The sequence below is a fragment of the Homarus americanus genome, unplaced genomic scaffold, assembly GCF_018991925.1.
Source record: "Homarus americanus isolate GMGI-L3 unplaced genomic scaffold, GMGI_Hamer_2.0 scaffold23578, whole genome shotgun sequence".
Taxonomy (NCBI): domain Eukaryota; kingdom Metazoa; phylum Arthropoda; class Malacostraca; order Decapoda; family Nephropidae; genus Homarus; species Homarus americanus.
In genome coordinates this window covers 5,523,761-5,544,048 of record NW_024733231.1, presented here as the reverse complement: position 1 = coordinate 5,544,048, position 20,288 = coordinate 5,523,761, and the positions used below count along the sequence as shown (strand labels likewise).

Genomic DNA, 20,288 nt, shown 5'->3' with positions numbered 1-20,288 from the left:
GAAAACTTATCTACTGATTCTTGGCAGATTATGTTACCATTTGAGGTGAACTGAAGCCTTGATGTAATAGTGATTGAAGACTACAGTACAGGAGGAGAGTGTTATCTGTCATTGGTATTAAAATAGTTAGCAACTGTGTGTTAGTAACTTACAGGGTTCAGTTTAACACAGATAGGCTCATCATATAATTTAATAAAGTATAGGTATCCCCCAAGATACTTACAGTATGTCCAATAAATGAACAATCATTATTACAAAAATATCAGTTTGACTTAACAAATTCCCCTCAGTCACACGGTCAGTATAGCCCAGTGGTGCATTGGCACTATTGCAGAATGTTGGTTGTGTTTAATGTATTTATTATTTTACAAGAATTATATTGGTGAAAAACCCACCAGTTGACTGATTTTTCCCTCCCAGAACATAATACAAGAGTTCTACCATTCAATATGTTTTTTAACTTAGAACCCTTAGTGCTATACAGTATGTTAGAGGATACCTGTACATGTAAATTAATGTACAGTACTGTAGGTTCACCTGTTGGGGAAGTGAAGGCAGTGTTAATCACAAGGTTCAGTATACAGTACACTGCTCTTAATGGACCATCATGCTTGTGTGGATTAACCAAACACTACTTAACAAAGTTCATTTAAGTTGTAGTGGAAAAATAATTAATTTGCAGAACTTGACTTGAAGTATTTATGTCAAATGATTCAATGTGTACATAATGTGAGGTGCCTGGTGGAAGAGTGATGTATGTGCCAAGACCACAAGCAAGGTTAAAGTTTGTTTACACTGTATCCCACCACACTTATAGTTTTATACTGTATATCCTCTGGCAACTGTTGAAACAAACATCTTGCTTGACCACTAACTCGCTTCCACCGAGTGCCTCATACATTTGTGTTTTTCACAACTGTATTGTACTATATTGTATTGTACTGTATTATATTGTACTGTACTATATTGTATTGTACTGTACTGTATTGTATTGTACTGTACTATATTGTATTGTACTGTACTATATTATATTGTACTGTACTATATTGTATTGTACTGTACTATATTGTATTGTACTGTATTACTGTATATTGTATTGTACTTTACTATATTATATTGTACTGTACTATATTATATTGTACTGTACTATATTGTATTGTACTGTACTATATTGTATTGTACTGTACTATATTGTACTGTACTGTACTATATTGTACTGTACTATATTATATTGTACTGTACCATACTGTACTATATTGTATTGTACTGTACTATATTGTATTGTACTGCACTGTACTATAATGTACTGTATTGTACTATATTGTATTGTATTATATTATACTATACTGTACTATATTGTACTGTACTGTGCTATATTGTACTGTGCTATATTGTACTGTACTATATTCTATTGTACGTAATTTGAAAAAAAATTTGGTACGACCGAGGCGGTTGCATGTCCAGTAGGTCGTAATTCGAGGAGTAGCTGTATATTGTAGCCTTGAAGTGTACCAACTATATAGTCCTTGGTACCAGAATTGTGCATTTTATGTACCAAGGCTATATAGTCTTGCATGCCTAGAAGTGCTCATTTTGTGTACCTACAGTAGACTGTATAGCCTTGGTGCACTTTTACTAATACTACTTTTTTTTCTTCATCTTTCTAGTTTTTTGTTTCACTTCAGTTAATTAAATTATTATTATTAAAGTAGTTTGAAGAAGATTACAGGGGGCCCCCAATTTACAAACAGGTTCCGTTCCTTGTGACATTCTTTTTCGGATTTGTACTTAAGTCGGAACACGCGCCATGAGCATACCATACTTACAGAACAATGTTTAAAATCACACTATATCACAGCCTAAGTCCTTATATACATCTAAAATCAATTAATTTAAGACAAAAGAGAAATAGATTGACAATACAGTAAATGAAAGTAAAAAATATCATTTGATGATATATTGTAAATTTCATGTTTAACACCGTTCATATCGATTGGGACTCCCTGTACTTTCTACAAGTTTTAATTTTTACATAGTAACAGTGCAGTACTTTGTCTTAAGTAATGTTTTCATATACTTTCTGCCCCACTGGCTAAAATGGACCTGAATTGAGCTGGACCTGCAGTGAACTAGACCTGAAGTGAACTGGACCGTAATTACTATCTGGTATTTTATTTAATATTTTCTGGTACTTTTAATATTAGAAAAGTTCTACAGATATCCCTCAGTTTATAAAAGTTTTGTTCCTGAGAAACCTTTAGTAAATCACATCAATTTTTCCATAGACTCCCATTATAAAAGCCAAGATACTTTTCTGCGATGAAAATACTTCCCCCAAATGATGTACTGTTGACAATTATAAGCCACTATAGGAGGAGCTCTACTGATGAATGAGTTATGTTCTGGAGGTTTGTTTGTGAGTCCAACTTTAATCTTGTAGATGTACAGTACAGTGGCCTGTAAGTTGACCTTTGAAGCTCCAATTTGTTTTCTTAAAACTAAGAGTCGTCTTATACAACGGGTATACAATGTCGATCTCTAAATACGCTCCACCGCTAGAACCAGGTTTTCACTTTGCTGTACCGGCAGGTCTCGGTCACATAATTTCCAGCACTCGTAAATAAGTTTTACCTAACTAGCATTTTTCCAGAAGAGTAAATGTTACTGAACTCCGCTTAAGTTTAGTGTTTACACTAGTCACATTATGGGTGTCCCTACACACACCGACACCCTTCAAAATATCTTTCGGTGTTAACTGCGATTTTTTACAAACAAACGTTACTGAGGCAATAACTTGTAATATTTGTTGTTAAATTTAAAAAAAAAATGCAGTTATTGTATATTGATATAATGCTCCAGGATTTTATAAATGTTTACATGAATGTGGTGTAAAGTTGTTAACAAGACAGGCACCTGGGAACAGCTGGCTGGGCTGCAGCAGCTCGGTCAGTGAATGTCACTAGATTTATCAGCAAAGTTGCTAAATACAAAAAAATCTGGAGAAATACCATTACATATAAGACGTTATCTAACACGAGATAATTGTTAACAATGGCTTTGATAAATGCCAAAAAAACTGTCACAAGTGGCATTAAAGGTAGACGGCGTAAACAACGCTAAACTGGCAACTAGGAGGTCAACATATGAATGGCCACTATCTCTGTTGTACAGTAGTCAGTATACTGCACATTATGTTCACATAGACTCAAGTGCTAAGTACCATAGAATGTTGATGCACAACTGGCACATAATTAATGGTCACTTTCCTATCTGTATACAACTGTTAGTACAGTGTATTTCCATATAGATATTCAATGAACAAATAATTGATGGGTCTTATCCCACAAAGGGTAGGTTAAGACAATATGAAACTCCTCTTAATTGTGAAGTTAAACATTATAAGGATCGTCAGTTCATTTTCCTTCAGAATTATCAGTGAAAATTATTTTTGGATCACCTCTCTGGCTTCTTTAACCTTAAGATTAACCAATCCCAACCCACCCAACCTACTCTAAGTGCCATGCGCCAATCCACCGTGCGACAATAATTGGGGCCAATCTCATGTGATCTTTTGTTTATCAAGCTCTCAGACAGCCACACACTGACCAGACCAGGACTCCACGGTATACGCCTGGCCTCCGCCAGTATGTTATGGCTGGCTGTTGCCACAGTGCAGCGCCGCTGCCCAGCACTTCAACAGACATAATATGCCGAAGCTCTGGCGTCGCTGCAGCCGAACCTTTCTATTTGTGAACCGACCAATGACTTCAGATCTGCGCCGATTGTTTCAACAGTTAAAAACCGTGGTTGTGAGCCGGTATTTATCTCAGCACTCATAGTTGAAGGGGTAAGCGCAAGTGAGAAAGTGACTTATAGTGAAGCTTGCAGTGAAGGCTAAGCTGTGCTGGCAAAATGCCTGGCTCGGCTCGGCATTTGGGAGTATGTTTGGCGAAGAAGTTGAGTGTCAGCCGCCGTAGGCTTAATATTTTTGTGTGCCGCTTATCGGCGCTACAGCGCAGCGTAACAGTGCGTAGCTGGCCGGCCAGCCGAGCAGCCGCACAGCGTCGTGTACTGCTGGGGATGGGACGTCGTGATCTATGACCGATCTTGCGCAGCCAGCAGCGAGGGAAGCGTTAGCGGGCGACCGAAGATAATACAAAATGAAAGAAAAGGCCGCGACCAAAACCGTGCCGAAATAATGGACGAGGGTCTCTGTAAATGTAAAGATTTGCTGGCTGCGGCCGAAGCAGATAAAGAGTGACTGCATTGCACTGAAAAGCTTACAAAAGCGAAGCGAAAGCGACGGTATTACGCCCTGTGCTGTGTTTCACTGGCTGGTCTGTTGGTGAGTCAGCCTACACCGCAGCGACCCTCGCCTCATGTTTCATCTAATACCGTGCCGACATCTGCTCACGAAGCGACATTTCAATAACTGGAATCAACTGCATTTCCGGAATTCCTTCTCTGCTCCCCTTAGAGTCGGGTCAGGTGCCTTCGGGAAGCGGGCTCACCCTGCCACAACCTCATGCACCGACATTTCTGCATCCGCGACTTCGAGGAGGCTTATTTCAGGGAGCAGCAATTGCCGGGGACCTGGCAGCAGCCGTTTAGTTCCTTGGCGATTAAGCGCAGTTTCTTCGCGATGGGCTGACCGAATTTGTGACGCGAGTGTCGTTCCGAAGAAATATTTTTAGTCTTGAGCTGCTTATCGCTTGGACAAAGTTATTGGTGCTTGTCCAGTGAATGAATGATCCTTTCCGGGAGCAACCTGCTCTTTCGATTCGGCTTTACTGTGTTCAGACTTTTCATGCCCAGGCTCTGTTCAAGGGTAGCCCTTCAGCTCAGTGCTGGGCACTGAAAACAGTTACACACCCATGAATCTGCGAAAGGTAATTCCAAGACCCCTCCTTTCTCACAAGGAGCCGTTTTATCTCCTCTGCAGAAACTACTGATTTCAAGATCAGAGATAAAAACACACTAGTGTGAAAGAAGTCTTAGGTGTTCTTCTACTGATTCATAAGGTGAGATGAACTGTGTTCAGTGCCCCAGTCACTAGAACCCAGGGAGGTCACCCTAAGGCCAAGCCTATTCCAAGATGAGGGACTGGTGTCCCTCAGCCTTAGGGAGGGGGGATTGGGAACTCTCCCTTGGAGGGGGAATCCCTCCTCCCACTTCTGGGAGAGGGGTGGAATCCTCCTCCCCCTTGGAGCAGGGGGAATCCCCCCTCCTCCTTGGAGGGGAGAATTCCTCCTGAGGGGGGAGAATTCTCCTCCTTGGCGGGGAATTCTCCTCTGTAATCATAGAATGTACTGGAAGTATAAAATAAAAGTTATATTGAAATTTAAAGTTTTATTTAAAACCACTTTTACAAAATACTTAGTGGGGGAGTCCCCCCTTTACCAGGAGGAGTGAGAGTCCTCCTCTCCCCCCTCTTCCAGGAGTGAGGAGAGTCCCCCTTCTTCCAGGAGGAGGAGAGTCCTCCCCTCTTCCAGGAGGAGGAGAGTCCTCCTCCCCTCTTCCAGGGGAGGGAGTCCTCCTCCCCCCTTCCTGGGAGGGAGCTCCTCCCCCCCTTCCAGGGGAGGGTGCGAGGAGAGTCCTCCTCCTCCCTCTTCCAGGGGAGAGGGAGTCCTCCTCCCCTTCCAGGAGGAGGAGAGTCCCTTCCAGGGAGGGAGCTCTCCCCAAATCCCCCCCCCTAAGGCTGAGGGACATAGTCCCTCATCTTGGAATTAGGCTTGGCCTTAGGGTGACCTCCCTAGGTTCCTAGTGACTGGGGCACTGAACACAGTTCATCTCACCTTATGAATCAGTGAAGAACACCTAAGACTTCTTTCACACTAGTGTGTTTTTATCTCTGATCTTAGAAATCAATGGATTTCTAAGACAGGAGATAAAACAGCTCCTGTGAAAGAAGTCTTAGGTGCCCTTCACAGATTCATAAGGTGAGGCAAACTGTTTTCAGTGCCCCAGCCACTATGAACTGAGAGGACACCTTAGACAGAGCCTAAGATGAGAAAAAAAGGGGAGTCCCTGAACCTGGCTCACGCCAGGTCCGAGGGCCAAGGTTCTCCCCCAAGAGGATCCTGACTCCTGGAACCACTGGACAAACAAGCATGCTGGTCCAAAAGCCAATCACCTCTAGGAAGAAGCCCCCTGACCCCAGCTCAAAAGGATAAAAAAAATGGTACCAATCTTCTTCAGGACCGGCTCTCCTTGTCCTAGGATTCAGTGTATCCTTGAAGAGGCTCGCCTGAAGATCCTTAAAAAAAAAGGGAACCTAAGCAGCCTAACGCTGACACCTAGATACAGCAATTGCTGCTCCTAGGGCCAGTCGCCTCCTCCAGGAAGCTCCTTATCCCAGATACAGAAATGTCCGAGCCATAAACCCAGAGTTATAATGCTCCGAGAGTAAGGTACTTCCCAGAAGAGACTTCTGACCCCCGCTCTAAAGGGGTAGGGGAAAGGGGTTCAGATGCAGTTGATTCCAGTTGATAGATGAAATGTCCTTCATGTTGGGGTCAGCTGCAGTTGATAGATGAAACTATGGTGGGGTCAGCTGCAGTTAATGATAGATGAAACTATGGTGGGGTCAGCTGCAGTTAATAGATGACTCTCTTTATGGTTGGCTCTGATGAAATAAAACCTAACCTAGGATGTGGAAGAAACGAAAGAAAGAAAGAAAGAAATCCAGTGCAGATTAAGTAATACAAATCCTTCCTTCACTTGTATAAAACTTCAGTCTAGTCTACAGTCCTCCCTCACTCTTTATCTGCTTCAGTACAGTAAATCTTACATTCTAGTCAAGTTTCCCTCAATTATTCATTATTTCAGCACAGTTTTAATTCACATCACCAGCCTTTTCTCTTGCTCATACAACTTCAGTACTGTATTATCTTAGTCATACACTCAACAGCTTTCCCTCCTTTACTGTAATACTCGTCAGTCATACGTCCGGCAGTCTTCCCGATCCATTAACTTAGTACAGTACTGTACAGCCTTTCCTCTCTCAACCTTAATATACAACCAGCCTTCTCTCACTCTGCACTGTACCTTTCACTGTAAATGATCCGCGGAAAAGGAAGAATTTTAAACCCTAAAAAATATTACGCCTACAGTATTGACCTCCAACTTCTTGTATAAAAATTAAACTATACTCTAAATCTCATGAAGGTAATTAGTCATTTTCTCCCATACACAATTTTTTAAACTAATATCCTCACTTCTACAAACTTCACTATAAGTCACTTTCTCACTTTTAAACACCTTCAGCATAGTGCTAAGTCATTGTCTCACTTCCACACAACTTAACCACAGTTTTAACTGTTAGAAACCTAATCTTAAACACCGTCTAAAGTCAGTTTACAAATCTATAGAAAGGTTCAAATAACACAGCAACACCAAAACTCAACATAGTTAAATAATCTGTTAAGTACTGGTGTGGCCACTTACTTCTACTGTAAAGTAACTAACTCAATAACATACTGTAAGGTAGACCACAGTATTCCTTCTCTCGTACAGGTCCTGGTCCTGGTCTGGTGTGATGGCTGATCTGAGGAGCTTGATAGAGAAACCAAGGATTACCAGTAAAAGACATGAAGGGAAAACATATCAGTAATATAAAACTGGCAGAAAAAAAAGGATCAAATTCATTACAAATCAATAAGTTTATGCCCATGTCCACTAAACACACTGTAAACGCCTTCTGAGCATTAAAAGGTTAATCGGACTCTTCTCGTTAAAGTCGAACGTTATAATTCAATCAAACCTGTTGAATACAATTCATTTTAGCATTTCAAATAAATCATACATAATTGTTTAATCTAATATATATTTACATAACAATCATAGCTATGTAATTAGTCTAATCTTAACACTTACTATGAGTAGTACTTAATTTGCCGTATTTTTGTGTTGTCACAATGATAACCAATGCAATAAACACAGTCTACCTGTGTAAACAATAAGTTCAAGTTAAACTTATGTGTTGAAAGTCTCAAGAGAAACAGGTTAGGTGTTAACTGTATGATGGGGATAGCTACAGTGGCAGTGCCATGCCCGGCATCACATGCCCAGCCCTGGCTGGCCGACTTTGCTGTCAGGCGATTATACGCAAACAAGCTCCCCTTACTACCACCCAACACCCCTACCTCCTCTAGGTCTCTCCATCTCAATACTCTATATATTGTATACTCATTACTGCTTGCAACACACACCATATAATCCAACAAACTTAAGTAATTTATCCAGTTATTGACAAAGTTGACCAATTATATAACAAATACTGGTAAAATATCGAGTATACTGTAATAACAATATGTACAGTACAATCATCTTTATCTCACTCCTCGCTTTCTCTCTCTGTCATTAACAAATGAACTTACTACAGTACAGTACTGTAGTTATTCTGAGTCTGGTGAAGACTCCACCTTGACTTGTGGTTGATGTTGTTCAGGCGAACTGATATCTAACTTTGACAGAAAATAAAACAATCAAAAAGGAAGCGACAAGAATAAATAAACCTCTAAAAGATACCAGAGGTCAGCCTCCTCGAGAACCATTAAAGTGTCACCCCCCAGGCAGCATGACTTTCCTCAGCACTGCAGAGTAAGAACCATCTTCCCCACAGCACCAGGAGAGGTGCCTATGCCACCAGACTGGCAGAAAAAGCATCTAATTCATTGTGTATGAATAACTGATATTTAGTCAATATGACCAAGGATAACAACAAAGCCATAAAATGCTTTTTTTCCAATAGGGTCCTTATGCCATCCCTATTAACATCTTGACGACATGAGGAAAACAGTTCCATTCATAATTTTTTGACAAGAATAAATCATCACCTTCTTGGTACTTAATAAAAACTTGCTAAATTTATTAATAAAATCAATACTGTATATAAGGGTATGCATATGAAAAACCTTTGAGTAGTTAATTAATCAAAGTACAGTACAGCTCTAAACTGGTATTCACACAAAAATACTTCCCATATTGTATCCACAGGTTAATGTAATTTACATGATGTATATGAAAAAAATATCCCTCAAAATTTCCAACTCAATCCCACAAGAATTCCCCCACCTTGCAGATACCTAACTAATATCTCCTGTGACAAAACATCCCTCTCCCAAAACATGAAAAATCCCTGCACTCTGGTCAAAACCCCACCCCCACACGTCAAAACGCCATCCCCCACAAACTTCAAAAATCCTCTCCAACAAACATGTCATGAAATAACATTATTTTCTAGATTCAATTGGTTGAGGATCCTGTGGATAAGGGGGCTTCATATCAAAGGGTTGTGGGTTCTGTAATTCCTGAGGTTTGGGGGATTTGAGACTGGAGTTTGGGGTTCAATGTTTTAACTTAAACTCGAAGGATTCACCATAAAATAAATAAAGGGTCGAGACTGTCCAGAAGTGTAACCTAAATTTCCAACTGGTTCCTGCTATGTGGAACTTCAGCTGATTGGTTGCTCCTGTTCCAGAGTGTGGTATAAAAGAATGGGGGAAGAGGAGAGCAAGGAGAACTGACAGCTGGAGGAACACCAATTTCACCAGGAGTGTGGGCAGTCATTACCAGTCCCAACAACACACCATGCAGTCGCCACACTAGCCCACCATACACAAAAGACTGCTACAAGCACCAAGGAACTGTATGTAACTTCTTACCACCACACCACAACAGATATTGATGGTGTCTATGAGGAAGTGTGGACTGATGGTGATGTCTGTAGTGTTATAGTGGTTGGCAGACAACAGTGAAGTAATGGTGATATGTTGTCACTTATATTCAGTTGTGAACATTAATGAACCAAGTTATATTATATAAATTGTTATATTAAAATTATATGTAAAGTTGCATGTCTAATTTTCCCTGAGTCTTAAATTCAATGCACGAGAACAGTCTCAAGTTTCATATAATAACAAAGTAGAGTAATAAAAATCTGGGGGTTCCTTAAAGAATCAAAATCTGGTAGTTCCTTAAAGGACTATCGTGACAAAATGTAAAAAATCCTCCCAAACATGTAAAAAAAACCAATCCATAACACATAAAAAATCCATCTACATCACAATAGGTCGACAAAAGTATTCAATATAATCTGTCCAATGGCTTGGTAAGTTTCAATGGTCAGTCTACATAACACCTAGCTACTATAACTCAAGAACACTTACACCGAGTCCACTTACTTTTTTACTTTTATTCTCTTTGCCACTGATCGGCTTGAGAGCCACTTGGGTGGTTGGTCATGTCTCTGTTACACACTGTTGCCAAGTACTGAGCATGATCTGGCTACGGAATGTATCTGTACCTATGCCAGTATTGGTCAAATCTGGTCTTGAAAGAGCTCACACTCAATGCCATCACAACACTTTCTGGCAGATTGTTCCAAAAGGCCACAATTCTCACTCAAAGACTTTTCCCTCACAATTTCCTGGTTGGACATGAGGCTTCATCAACCTTGAGCTGTGACCCCTTGTGTCGACCAGCTCCAGGTATGGACACTCGACTGAGTACTGTAGTACTCTCTGAGATGTTTACAAACTTTAATTAGGTTGCCCCTTGCTCATGGCTCATGTATAGTACAGTATAAGCTAGGCAGTTGCAGGCATTCCAGGCATTCTAATCTCTCTGGATAATTGAGATGCAGTAGCATACACCAGCCTGGTGGCCCTCCTTTGGACATTTTCAATCAACCTTGGTGACCAAATGGGGTGACAGTACTCCAGATGGGGAAGCACCTCAGTCTTGAAGAGCTTTACAAGGGACAGATCATCTATACATCTGAATGACCTTCATACAAGACCTATATACTAGTTTAGTTGCTTGATTTACCTTCTTCTCACCATGTCCCGAGAACTTCAGTTCGTTTTCGACATACACACCCAGGTCCTTCTCACATTGGGACATGTGATATGCCTCCTTACTGTTGGTACAACCTAGGTGCATCCTCTTAGATTTTGTGACCTTGAATTTTAGCAGCCATTTTTTTGACCAAACTAGAAGCTGGCAGAGATCTTTCTGTAGCTCTTTACAGTCTGTTTCGTTCTTAATTTCCCTGCATAACTTGGCATCGTCCACAAACATTTGTATGGAAGAGTTTATAGCTTCTGGGATGTCATTTATAACAAACAAAAAACAATGGGCCCTGCACAGTGCTCTGTGGTAACCCGCTTGTCACAGATACACATGACAATTTTGTACCACTAATCACCAGACACTACTTGTGGTCTCCAATCCACACTAGGACACTTCCCTGAATCCTATACCCTTCCAGTTTAATTCTCAGCCTTTCATGGGGTATGCTGTCAAAAGCCTTGGCAAAAGCAAGATATTTATTGTCAATATTACCACCCAGTTCCAGAATTTGAGTCCAAACATCCAGCATCTTGAGTAATTGTGTCTAGCAGGAGCCTCCCAGCATAAAACCTAGTTGGCAATCATTCACAAGGTTGTAGATGTTCTATCATCACATGTTCTCTAGTACTTTACACACTATGTTGGTCAGGCTCACTAGTCTATAATTATTCATGGAGTAACGATCACCCTTGTTAAATATAGGACTCACATACCGGGTAAGCCATTTTCCAGTCATTGGAGACCTTTTGGTCATCCAGGTATTTACAGAATAGGATCTTCAGGGGCACGGCAAGCTCGTTGCACAACTCTCTTAGCACTCTGGGATGCACCATGTCAGGGCCAGGACTCTTATGAACCTTTAACCTTGACAATTTATTTCTTATACCCTCTTCTGAAACACAACATTGGTCAGAACTGTGTCATACCATCTTTCCTCAAACACAGGAAGACTGTTCGCATGACTTAGACTTCACCTCTTTTTAAAGCATCCACCTCCCCCTACAGCGACCTTTACCACCAATTAACTCAAGTATCGGATAAAACTGACCATTGATTATGACGTCAATTTGTGAACTAACTACTGTATTGTACTTTGAACTTGGTGATACAATATAAGGCTTCATGGGTGTGTGTACAGTACTCTACCACACTACACTGATATATACCTGGATACAAACATTAAGGTACTTTACATAATAGTTCATTCTAGTTTTAAATATAAAAGGTAATGTTTTACAAGTGACTTTAGCAATAAATTCATCTTGTGATATATCCGTTAGCCGGAATAATTAGTGCAGAGCACTTCCTGGAATGAGAGATTTCCGGGTAATGAGATAACTCTCTGAAAGCTGAAAAAAAAAATCCCTCATCCCCAGAATTTTCCGGGTAATGGGAAAATTTTCTACGAAGATCCAGAAATTGCGCATTACATCATCTCTTGAACCCGGAAGGAAATCCCCCATCCTCGGAATTTTTCTGGGTATCAGAATTTTCTCAGAAATTTCCAGAATGATGCACATTTCATCTCTCAAAGCCTTAAAAATATCCCCCATCCCTGGAATTTTCCAGAAACTATCTATGCTTCTTGGGAATGATTTTCCTAGAAAATTTTAGTTCTGGCAATTGGAGAGTTCTGGTTAAGAGGGATTCTGGCTAACAAAGATATTACTGTTTATATACAATTACATTAGATATGTACAATACAGTATAGCCTGGGTTTACGCGGATATTTTATACGTGATTGGCCATTTACGCGGCACCTGTCCAGACGCGACAATTATTAGTTACGCGATACATTCCTTAATTTACGCGGCAAGCGGCAGGCAAGGTGATGGGCGCTGACGTCAGACTTGTGCCGATGACGTCAGACTCATGCCGATGACGTCACGGACTGTGATTGTTTCTACACAATGGCTACCGCTGGACCCTCACCACCCCTGAGAAACCTTGAACTACCTGGCCCAAGCCGCCCCAAGCTCAAGAAGGTGCGACGTGCCTTAAGCTATGAGATTAAGTACAAGGCCGTTCAGGAGTTAGAAAAAGGCACGAGGCAGGTGGATCTGGCCAGACAATATGGAGTGAATGAATCGAGCCAGCCCAAGTTAGTGATAGTGAGGATATGGACTTTGAGGGATTTGACAAGGAGGCCCTGCTAACCTCTGTGGTGGATAGAGATACAGGTGATACAGGCGAGGTTCAATAATCTGCCCTCTGCCTCGGAACCAACCCACCATCCCCGTGTGCCCAGCCATCTCTTCTACTAACGTAAGTGTTAAAAAACCTAATATTATTGATATTTCTCTTAAATATTAATTGTGTGTGTGCATACCATCATAAAATTAAGATGTTATTTTTACTACAACGTACGTATTGTGTTGGCGATAGCCCAAGAAAAGGTAGTCTGGCAGTCGGCCCAGTCTCTATTTCAATTAATCCCATATGTTGTTATTTTATTTACGCGTTTCGCTTTATATGCGGATCTCCATGGACTTAATTAGGCGCATAAACCCAGACTATACTGTAGTTTTAAAAATTATGGTTACTGGTACAGTACATATTTCAACTGGGATGAAAACTGCCATAATAATGATCAATGCAGTGAGGAATTTCCAAGTCTTATGCCATACATTAGGAATTTGTCAATTTCCCAACTGTACACTTAAAAACATTCCTCATCTAAAAAGTGACTTTCCTGATAATGAAAAAATTTGGGTTTTCACGACTTATGAATGTAGATATAAACATGTCAGTATTACACAATTAAGGCTCTCACCATACTAAATACACTTCATACATAAGAAAGTAATAATACCGAGCATACATAGATGTGACGTTCAGTATACGTAGATGCTCTATGGGGCTGGTGGATAAACATGTTGGTGGTCCTCCCATCAACACTATCACCACCACTGTTGACCATCCTCCTCCTGTGGTCGTCTAGTACTGTACAGCAAGATAAATAAAATACGTCAATACCTAGATACTATACAGTAATTTGATGCAGTAAAGGGTAATAGTTTTAATTTCTTTGAACTAACTAAAATAAACAATTATTTACATTGCTTAAAAATATTTAGGTAACATTTAAGGACACTAGCCCAAGTTTACCAGCCAGTTAAGGAAAAACAGCTATAGAAGAAAACACTTGTAAACCTGAAAATAAAATAAATTGTGTGGAGGAATAGCACTTCTCTATTTACTTCAATAAAAAAATTTGAGAAACTTTAGGAAACTCTTATGTGGACGGTGTTAGTCCTGATTAGTTGTGCGCCTCAACTTATCTACTGTAGGATACTTCACCATAGACCATAAATACTTATAAGTTTTGCTTATATAAATTTAAAAAATTACTAATGCTTTCAGGTAGTGGATTAGATGCTGCCAACAAATGCCACACTGTTTTCATCTCAGTGATGGTCTGTAGGTACAACCGATAGAAGAGAAAACCTTTTAAAAGATAAAAACAGGACAGATTATGTTTGATTAAGTATGTTAGTTTTAAGTCCACAAACCATAAATTATACTGCAGCTGTATCTGGTGCTGTACAATACTTTCCACAAGTCAAGTTGCCAGGAGTTTCAGAGAGGAATCTCTAATTCATCATTTATAAAATGAACCAAACAAATACCTACCCAAACCTAATGGATGAAACCTAACCTAAATACTACTGTTGTACAGTATTTTATTCTGGGAAAGATATATATATTTTAAAAAGAACCGATAAGGAGAGATAAGAACATGGCAGACATGGCTGGTGGATTTTGGAGTCCTCACCTCAGACAAAAGACCAAAAATCTAACATTATGCAACACATGACTTGACCTCCACTTTTTGTTGTCATGAGTTATGAAATAATTTATTCTATGGTGATATTTCATTAAGAAGGAACAACTCATCAGGACTAACACCATGCAGTCTATTCTAAGTAACTTCCCCAAATGCATACACTGTACAGTGGGGTATGCTATAACGAACGGATCCTACTACGAATATTCCTATAACGAACGGTTTTACCTATAAAATTGAGAATGCTATAACGAACGCAACTCCTACAACGAACGCGGATGAATACCGGACTATTTCGCCTGGCGCATGAATATTGTTGTACCGCGACCCACAACAAGAGCGTCAGGCGCCATCTTTGTCTCATTGTGTAGCCAGTGCACCACTGTTATTGTTGAAATTTCGTCTTTTGATGTGGAAATTCGCGTTATTTGTATAACTATTTTGTTATACAAGTATACAATTGTAACAATGAGTCGTCCAAAGCGAGTGAGAAAGCTAATAACCCTTGAAACTAAGAAAGAAATTATAAAGAAACGTGAGAATGGAAGAAGCATTGCGAAACTTAGTGATGAATATGGGATGGCTAAATCGACTATATGTACGATTTTGAAGAATAAAGAGGAGTTAAAAACTGTGCAAGTGGCTAAGGGAATCTTTAGACTTAGCAAAGCAAGGTGTAATGTGATTGAAGAGATGGAAAATTTACTCTTAGTGTGGATAAAGGAGAAAGAAATGGCAGGTGGTAACATTAGTGAAGCTATAATTTGTGAGAAGGCTAAACAATTGTTTGAGGACCTTAAAGCCAAGACTCCCAGTGGAAGTGATAGTGATGTGCCAGTGTTTAGGGGTACCTGCATGCTGAATAACACTAAGGTAAGATAAAGTACCGTATTTTTTACATTTTCCACAGAATTTTTTCAGTGTTAAGCGGTTGTATTTGGGGGCCTGGAACGGATTAATCCTATAACGAACGAATGCTATAACGAACGAGATTCTGGAACCAATTACGTTCGTTATAGCATACCCCACTGTACTGTAGTAACGTGCAAGTGGGCTCCCAGAGCCTTAACTACCCATTAGGGCCCAAGTATATACAGAACACAGAAGACTTTATGTAGTACACAAGGCAGCAAAGATCACACTTAAGTAATACTTGAGTGGTCTGGCCTTGGCACAAATTGTTGTACGGGTTGGACCCGTTAATTCAAGACCCGATAGTCCGGCAGCTTCGATGGTTCAGGACGGTGTCATAGCTCACTTCTAGTGGCTGTTGTCATTGTTTTACCTTTAAATATTTATAATTTACCCCTAAATATGCCTCATAAGAGACCAGCAAGCAGTGGAAGTGGTTGTAATGCAACAAAATGTAAGCGTGTGGCATTGACTATTTTAGGAAAGATGTCTATACTGAAGAAATTAGACAGTAAAAGTAAATTTTATGCATTATTTTGCCTTTTTTTAACCTCGGCTTCGATGGTTTGGAATTTTCGCTAATCTGGAACCGGTCTGGTCCCAAGCTTCCCGGATTAGCGAGGTCCAACCTGTATCACAGTATGGCATCATGTTAAAGACAAAATATTTTAAACTACAAAAAATAAATCATTCCTTCCTATTTTAGGGACTTTTCATGAGGCAATGCAGTAATCCTGTATGTAATGAGCATAAAATTACAAGCACCATTGTTGGTATTCTGTAACATTGGGAACTTTCCAAAATATAGTATCACTAACTGCTACATTAAATAATTTTCGGTTTATAAAAAGAACCAAACTAATCAAACTGAACTTAATTTGTTCTTTAGAGAAACAATTATATTTACATTAGGTTAGGGAGATTAGCTTGGTTCAACAACGACGCTCACGATTTTACGATCGTTAAATACATCAATTACTTTATAAAAGTTCCCTCAAGTTGGTAGTTAATGTGTGGAAGTGTCTTTCAGTACAATATTGCCACAGTAAGAAGGCCATGGCCTCCACACCTTTTGTGTCCAGCAAACAAAAATCATGCATCACCAATTCTAACGGAAAAAACACAGAGCAACATTTGGCAGTGCTTCGTCCAGTGATGGCTTGTTAATTTTATTAGGCTGTAAAGGCCACAACCTACTTGTCGTTTCCTTATAAAATTTGTGGGTACAGATTGGATAAAGGACAACCACGGAACTCTCTATTAATTTGTATGCACAGGGTACAGGTACGGCAGCCATGTGTGAAACGTTGATTTCTATTAGTACGGCAGCCTAATGCACATGTGTGGTGGACAGACTGTACAATAATAGTTACTAAGATGGCCTTCTTTCTGACTAAACTTACCTAACTTAACCAAACCATTAACAACACAGTCCATCAATATGGCTGTCATACCTTGATGCAATGTAATTTTTTGCGTACAACTGCTATACCTGTATCCACTACATAATTTGTATATAGGTAAGGGGGAAAAAAAAAAGATGCTTACTTTATTCTATAGCATTTTTCTTGAAAATTTTTATTTTCAGTTTTCTCACTTTCCGGTTTTGACAACAAAGTAGGCAGGGCTTTGAAGCGTTAAGGGCAAATATATGACTCATGACCGTCAGCGGTTCGGTAATTATGGGGGATGTTTTTAGACATAGTTTTGTACACTGATTACTTTCAGTTCTATTATTTTCTTGTGTAAATGTTTAGTTTTCTAGATATCGGCGAGTTAAGATAAAGTTTAAGTTACGTTAGGTTAGCACATGATTTCAGTCATTTTAATATTTTTCACACCATAACATTATAATCTAATAACGAAAGTGAAAACTAGGTATTTTTAAACCCATTTTCAATTAAAAGCGGCGGACGGTCACGTTCAGAATAATTACCGCATTAATAATTAAGAACAGGTGCTCAAGTTAAAGAAACAAAGTAAATAACTTTTTAATAGATGAAAAGTTATTCAGTTTATTAAGAACATCACAAATATAGTGGAGGAAATATTTTTCTGCCAATCTAAATGATCAAGAACCTAACCTAACGACTAAAAAAAAAAAAACATGATTAAAATAAAAAGTTGTCACCTCTTAGGTAAATATTCGTCCACTGGCTGGCCTCAGGTTTTGGCACGAGAATAGTTTTACTTTTCATGTTTATCAGTGTTTTACTCAAAACTGACCTTCATTACTTTTGTAAATTAGCGGCTTTTGCAATCACTTTCAACAGAAACCGCTAATTTGCACAAAAATGGAGGTCAAATTTGAGCAAAACACATACACACACAAAAAACCTATTCTCATACCAAAGGAACCAACCTACTTAACCTAACCTACAAGAAGGAGACAACAGAGGAGCATGACCTCAGGTAAACATGGCGGACAGCCAATGGACGAATAATAACCCTGTCTTAAAATACTTATTAAAATGATAAGAACATCTGCGAAAAATGAACGAAATCAAAAAACTTGTGGTGGTAGAGGTCAATGTTCTCATAAATTACCACCTAACCGAACCTGAGAAACCAGAAGGACGTGACCTAACAATTAATATAAATTTCCAAAGAAAAGTCTAAAAAGTATTTTTTGGTCTATCTCCCTCTATATAAATCAATACAGAATATTCCGTGGCTGAATCTTAACCAATTACAAGTGTTCCCGATTACAATGTGCTAAACAACCCTCCCCACCCTTGATGCATGTAAACACCGATCCGACTAATTACCCAAATATAGCCGCAATGAAGTCAAATAATGGTCCTACATGAATAAATCGGACTGCTAATCACTTCTCGACTAGTATTTGGTGTCACAAAGTCACAAAAAATTGGAAAACTTACTTTAATCTGAGTTAATAGATCGAGTGCATGTACCTAACCTAACCTAACCTAACCTCGACTAGTATTTGGTGTCACGGTCACAAAAAATTGGTAAACTTAATTTAATCTGAGTTAATAGATCAAGTGCATGTACCTAACCTAATCTAATCTAACCTAACCTAACCTAACACAACACAACTCAGATTAAATTAAGTTTATAATTTTTTTTTTACTTTATGACACCAAATAATAATCGAGAAGTGATTCACAGCCCGAATTACGCTTGTACGACCATCATTTGACTTCATTGCGGCTACATTTGGGTAATTCCTCGCTCCCTCGGTACATGCACTCGATCTATTAACTCAGATTAAAGTAAGTTTTCCAATTTTTTGTTACCGTGACACCAAATACTAGTCGAGGTTAGGTTAGGTTAGGTTAGGTACATGCACTCGATCTATTAACTCAGATTAAAGTAAGTTTTCCAATTTTTTGTGACTTTGTGACACCAAATACTAGTCGAGAAGTGGCTGGCAGTCCGATTTATTCATCTAGGACCATTATTTGACTTCATTCCGGCTATATTTGGCTACATTTGGGTAATTAGTCGGACCCTGTAAACACAGGTGTAATTTACTGACTCGTGTAGATGAACCATGAAACTTATACATGTACCAGAGATATTTGATATAACCAGAAATTAATAATATAAAGAACTTACTAACCTGCAACATCCAATAAACGGTAAAGATCCTCTATTAACTACGTCTGAACTGCAAAGCCTAAGTCAGTAGATAAACAATCGTGCGTGATACGTCAACTCCTAGGATGGAATTAGTAGAACCACGTGAAGCACAAATAACAGCATTAAATATAACGAAAATAATAATAAATAAAAATTAAAGATATTTATAGGTTAATTAGCAATAAATAGAAAACAATAAGCGTTATCCATACATAAATAACATTTTCTATACCAATAATACAAAAGAAAACGGTAAAAATTATGGAACAAAATTAATTTTTGATAGTTGAATGGTAATGTGTCTGCCTTTGTGGTGTCCTATCCATATACTAGTATTTAGCATAATGTTGGATATTATTATTATTATTATTTGCGGTGTTTTTGGTCCAGTCAAATTCTTTTTATATTTTGGGTCTCATATTTCGAAATTCAAATTCATTTCCGACTATGGAATTCTGCGATGGGTGTCACTTCAATTATATGGAGTTAATTGCGCGTCTTGGGGAAAAAACGAACAAACTATAGCATATCTTAGATCTCATATGGTGTTCTCCCAACCTCAGTAAAGTGTTGTAAGTGCAAGAACGATTATCAATATCGTCAAGACCAACATAAACGGCATGAACCAGGTTAGGTTAGGTCAGGTTAGGTTCGGTTAATATTTTTCTAGCGTTTTTTTTTGTATTTCGTATTGGCTTGGCCATGATTGTTATCGGAAAACGCTCCACCCAAAACTCCAGATAACTAAAAAAAACAGGTAATTTCCAATGGAAATCAAGGTCAAACCAATCAAAACACACAAAAAACAGTAAAAAAAACATAGTTTAAACCTTCTAACAGAATTGTGTACACTAATGCAAATTTACCCTTCCGTTTATCAGCCTGTGTGATGGTCCTTCCTGGCGGCACACACGTTCTGATGGGGATTGTCGCCGTTGGTTATGATCAGACGTTGCATAATTATGCGCCGTCTTTTAAATCAGGTAACTCGTCGTGTTGGTCAATCTTGAGGTCCGTCATGTCTTCACTTTGGGCTGTGGAGTCGAGGAAGGCGTCATTTAGATCTTCGGGAACGCCGCTTATCACTAACTTCGACGCCATTTTACCTTACGTAATCAAAGGAACATCT

General features: G+C 39.2%; 2 long non-coding RNA genes across 3 annotated transcripts; one reads left to right on the top strand and one right to left on the bottom strand.

Annotated features, from left to right (window-relative positions):
- Window positions 1-1,331: 1,331 nt before the first annotated feature.
- Window positions 1,332-9,851, top strand: LOC121869621. Its single transcript, XR_006089566.1, has 2 exons — window positions 1,332-2,166; window positions 9,482-9,851. It is a non-coding gene; the product is annotated as an uncharacterized LOC121869621 (long non-coding RNA).
- LOC121869620 lies at window positions 6,576-20,288 on the bottom strand. 2 transcript variants are annotated; one of them, XR_006089565.1, is made up of 3 exons: window positions 20,026-20,288; window positions 13,667-13,797; window positions 6,576-7,554 (listed from the first exon to the last, which is right to left on the bottom strand). It is a non-coding gene; the product is annotated as an uncharacterized LOC121869620 (long non-coding RNA). The 2 variants fall into 2 exon arrangements; XR_006089564.1 differs by having other exon boundaries at window positions 13,676-13,797.